The sequence below is a fragment of the Branchiostoma lanceolatum genome, chromosome 9 (assembly GCF_035083965.1).
Source record: "Branchiostoma lanceolatum isolate klBraLanc5 chromosome 9, klBraLanc5.hap2, whole genome shotgun sequence".
NCBI lineage: Eukaryota > Metazoa > Chordata > Leptocardii > Amphioxiformes > Branchiostomatidae > Branchiostoma > Branchiostoma lanceolatum.
Genome location: NC_089730.1, coordinates 3,728,691 through 3,734,064, shown reverse-complemented (window position 1 = coordinate 3,734,064; position 5,374 = coordinate 3,728,691). Strand labels below are relative to the sequence as shown.

Genomic DNA, 5,374 nt, shown 5'->3' with positions numbered 1-5,374 from the left:
TTACCAAGGGAGACGTAAACGTTATAACACTGACTGGTTGTGACTTCATAATGTTGGCTTACTACGATCCTTACTGAATGTCTCTATTGCTCTCTTGACCTTAACTTCCTAGTTCTACAAATCTCTCGTCTCCTGTTTTACTCTGCTCACACAACATTGATTACTTTATCTCTTCGCTGCAGTTCACTTAAACAAATGAATAACCGTCAAAGAATTATAGCACAACAATAGCAGACTAATTCTAAAGTAACCGTTCCAAGTTTGGTAAGGAGTTGCACTGTAACTTCTTGGACGTAAGTGACGGAGTGAAATGTTACTGCAGCTTGCAATTGCATACACATTTGTATTGGGTTTCTACCATTCGTACATCCGGTTTGATTTGAACTGTCGTCGACGAGGTTAATCACCTGTATTTTCTTTCATAACGTTATACATGCAAAATCAGCTTCTAAAAGTTGCACACTAAAATAAACAACAAATAGACAATACGTATTCGTTTGAATCAAATAAAGTGGACAACATGTGCACGCCAGTGTGTGGATTCTCTAAATCGTGTCAGGTAATGTCTGGTTGTAACAGCACAATCATGTAACACGGCTCTGATGCTGGTCCGGCAGTGGAAGGTCTCCGGCGACCTCCCCTGCTGCGGTGAGAGTCTGTGTGGGAAACGGCCAGATTGTTCCAGGCCTGGATTGTTCCTCCCTAGTGCACGTGGATACCGGGTGCCCCGGATGACCTTGTAGTCCGGTATAGGTGACCTGTGCAGGGATCGAGGAAAAAACGTACAGAAACATATCAACCTGAATGCTCTCTTCTTTGGTTCTTGTCATCTCTGAAGACGGTAGACAGCTTCGGTCGATTTAACCTCTTGAATTATTGACTTGAATTAGACTATTCCAAAATCATGATTGGCTTTTCTTTCTCAAAGTAGTTGGCGGTGGCGTGTTAGTCATGTAGTAGCTAGGTCCTACAGCCACAGGGAAACAAAATTTAGAATGTATGTGACACTGATTAGCTGTTTGACATATTTCTTAGTACCTACGAATATGGCGTGTTATACTTACTTCAAGGTTTTCGAGTTCGATTAAAAAAATAGGGCTCGAAATTCGCATTTTAGTACAGGTAAAATTGTACTAATTTTATCTTTAGCTAGGAAAACAACATTTGGAGTTAAATAGGCGTGAAACTAATAATTAAGCAATTTCACAATTTTGGGTCCCTAGGAATTTGACCTCTTATCCTGTAACTAAGGTGAGTGAAGAGTGAACGTGTAGGGCTCAAAATCTGCATGCTAGCACAGGTAAAATTGGAGTTGTGCAGGTAGTTTTGACGGGCTTTTACTAATTTAGGCCCCCATTCCGTTGAGTTATCTGTGAAATCTTTGGTCGCTCATAAAAGGTTGCTGACATTTGAGATTTTGGGTCGCCGTAGAGATTCCACTTGAGCACGTTTTCCAGGAGTTCGGCACTCCCACGGCGATCTGGTCAATTTTACGTTTTTTAATGGTATTTATTATATCTTCGAATTATTGTTTTATTGATTATAAATCTTTATAAGTATTCATAAATGTTTCTAACAAAAGGAAATACGAGAATACTTTGTTTCAGAAGTTGTTCTGATCATTTGCAAACATTTCGAAAGTGACTGTCAAAAGAGATCATTTTTTGAATAGATTTGAAATATAGATAGCCAGATAGGTTTATTTCATATTTCGAAATATTTCGAACTAAAGATATGGGTCATTTGCCCCCCGTAACCGTGTTGTGACTTGGAATGGGGTCCTTATGTCGCCGTGAGAGCGCGGCGAAAGCGCCGTCCAAGTGGAATGGGGGTATAACTAATATTGAGAATTGGACGAATGCGACGTATCCTTTTTTTCTACATTTGTAATTATGTTGAGCCCAACATACTGTTTGGCGCAATATATTGTGTTCATATGGTTTCTTTCTCCTGTCAAATCTTGTTATCGACTCAGCTCGGTCGTCCCTGCACCAACTGAGCTGAAATTTGGTATACATGTAGAGTGGGTAAATACCCTGGGAGCTTTTTAATTTTTTTCGATAGTGACCTTGAAAGTGATTTTATTGAGGTTTTTCTGACCAAAAACGTACATTTTGGCCTCCTGTGCTCTGGAAATACATCCAAATGACCTGAAATTTGCTATGGTGGTACATTGAACAAATATTTAAAGAATCCCATTCGCACTTTCGGCATACAATACTTCGAAATACGATTTTAGAGGGTGTTTTGGGAAGAAGATCGGTTATTTTCCTCATATGGGGTCACTGACCTATAGGTCACATCTTTATTCATCTGGCCGGGTTGACTAATTCGGTCAGCCAATGAGAGAGTGCAGATTTATCAAGCTCAACCTGATTGGTTGAAATAGTCAATTTAATTAGGGGCACTACTAGTACTCTGACAGGTGCAGACACAACTTCACTACTCCCTGGCTCACATCCTTGTGTTGTACATGTAAGTTATTGTTGTGTCCTACTGAAGTTATGTAAGTGCAATTGAGAAGGTTAAAAACTTTTCTGGTGGTATTTTTCGACACACACAGTGTTTTTCTTATTTTAACACTGCATGGAAACAAAGATTTCTACAAGTTTGCAAGCTTGGACACTATGGTAAAACCTGACATTTCTTCGCTATGTACACGAATTTTCTACCCCTCTGTCACCAAGATTGGACACGAGTGCGCACAATAGTGCACAAAAAGTATCCAACGTTTCCCACCTTAGGAAACATCCCGTGTCGGGACGTTGACATTAACATTAACATTAACAATAGAGAGTTGTGAAGTGCGTGAAAATTTACGTTGAGCAAGGAGGCCCTTGCTTTGAGTAGTTGTTTAAAGTTTTTGGCTAAAAATGACGTAAATCAGTAAGAATTTTCAACCTTCTTGCGTAAACCCCTGTTACATGTCTACACTATCGGGCCGCGGGGAAGTCTTGAATATCGGCGCTGATCGATAGCGCATTAAACAAAATGTGTGGCGTAGCGTTGTACTAGAAAAATAATAGCATATGAATATGGGTGCCTGGAAGAGCCCATCCATGCATAGGGTTTCAAATTGGGAGAGATCCATTCTGACTGGTCAATTCAATTCAATTATTCATCCAAATACCAACATTGCAGACATACAACAAACTTTAGCCTCTATGCCACAGTCGCTTTTTGCGTGGGGAGGGAAATGGGCGAAACATGTTGCATTTGCTCCCGCAAATGTTGCCTTTCTAGTTTTTTATGTTTTTTACACGTGGACAAATGCGACGTATCATTTTTCTACATTTTTAATTTATCTTCAGCTAATTCTACAATTGTTGGGGGTTGAGGTTTTCAAACGTGGACAAAGGAGATGTACTGGAATTAGTTTTGGCATTTTTACGTTTGTCAGGCGTAAAATGTTAATACGTGGATTATACATGCGACGTATAATTTTTTCTAACTACAAAACTAATTCTAAATTAATTTGTCGGGGGGGGGTGCACATTTTCATACTTGACAAAAAGATGTACTAGAATTGCATTTCTACGTTTTTCGGGCATATGATTTATGGTTTTCATACGTGGACGATGGGACGTACTGTTTTTTTTGTACATTTGTACTTTGTCTTCAGTTAATGCTACATTTGTCGGGGTGAGATGTACTGGAATTAGTTTTGGAATTTCTACATCTGTCAGGCGTATGATTTTCATACGTGGACGAGTGCGACGTATTATTATTTTCTACATTTGTAGTTTTTCTACTGTAACAGTCTACATTTATCGGGGATGTAGATTTTTAAATGTGTACAAATAAGTTGCATTGGAATTAGTTCTTATACGTGGACATGCGACATACTAGAATTAGTTCTGGAATTTCAACGTTTGTATGGCACATGATTTTGAAACGTGGATGAATGCGACGTATTTCTAAATTCTAGGCTGCTAAGTTATTGCTCATTTTTCATCAAACCTAAAAAGTTTCAATAACACTTTTAACAGCAATTCTGAATATCAAACATACGTCGAGATGGTTTCGAAAATGGCTACTTGCCGAAATCTCTACCTTGCCATGAAAGGTATCTGAAATGACCACAAAAGCGTAACGTTAACATAAAAACTGAAAAGACCTACCTGCACAAAAACAGAAACAGACGCCTCTTACCTCGGTTCTGTACAGATCGGCTCTGGTGTTATTTGTCCTTCCAGTCTCAGAATCTAAATTTCCATAGTCGAGTCCTGTCTGCGGAACGTGTAACAACTTTTCCTGCCTTGCAGATTAATGAACAAACGTCTGGTGTTGCTATTTTCAAACAGTCCATATTCTTCCAGTCTCTTCTGGCCGTGCTTCCCCGTTGTTGTTTCCACTGCTGACATGGAGGTGATACATCCCTTCTTGCTCACCATGTTGTCACAACTTTCGATTAGAGTTTAGAAATCTCCATATTATCGCTAGAAATGAGTTGTTTTCTAACACAAGAAACGCCCTTTGTTCTCATACGTCTAGACACTGTGACCACGGTACTAGACTGTGCAGCTGTGTCCTTCTGTCCGCCCACCAGACGAGTACCCTGTAACTGATACTCCCATGGGTGCATCCATGTTGCTGTGCCTGGAGAAGTCATTAACTCGGAAACAGGGCTTAAAATTGATACCCAGTCAAAGTTTCCATCACAATGGCACCATCCCAACTTTGCTAACATGTCATACCATTTGTGGTCTATATCTATATACTATATTGCCTAAAAGACCTAAAATTTGGTCATAACAAGATGTAACATTGACGATGGATTAAGGGCAAGAGTAACGGATTATGGTTAGGGTTATGGATTAATTAAGGTTATGGTGACGGATTAAGGGTAAGGATGACAGATTAAGGGAAAAGGTGACGGATTAGGTTATCGGGTGACAGATTAACGGCTATGGTGACGGATTAAGGGTTATGGCGACGTGACTGATTGAGGGCAACCACTGTGAGGGATCAAGGCTTTCGTGACAAATTAAGGGTTATGGAGACGGATTAAGAGCAAGGATGGATGATGAAGGTCAAGGGCAACGGATTAAGGGCCAGGGTGACGGATTGAGGGAAAGGATGGCGGATTAAGGGAAATGATTACAGATTGAGGGTAAGGATGGCGGATAAGGGGAAATGATTACAGCTTAAGGGAAAGGTAACGGATTAAGGGCTAAGTTGACGGATTAAGGGTAAAGATGACGGATTAAGGGAAATGATTACAGATTAAGCGAAAGGGTGACGGGTTAAGGATTGTGGTGACGGATTAAGGGCAAAGGTCGCGGATTAAGGGCTATAATGATGGTTTAAGGGTGATGGTGACGGATTAAGAGCAAAGATGGCTGATGAAGGTCAAGGGCAACGGATTAAGGGC

At 40.2% G+C, this 5,374-nt stretch overlaps 1 long non-coding RNA gene across 1 annotated transcript; it reads right to left on the bottom strand.

Moving 5' to 3' along the window:
* On the bottom strand, nt 1-4,496 carry LOC136441435 (uncharacterized). Its single transcript, XR_010756888.1, has 2 exons — nt 4,153-4,496; nt 1-758 (listed from the first exon to the last, which is right to left on the bottom strand). It is a non-coding gene; the product is annotated as an uncharacterized lncRNA (long non-coding RNA).
* Nucleotides 4,497-5,374: the final 878 nt, after the last annotated feature.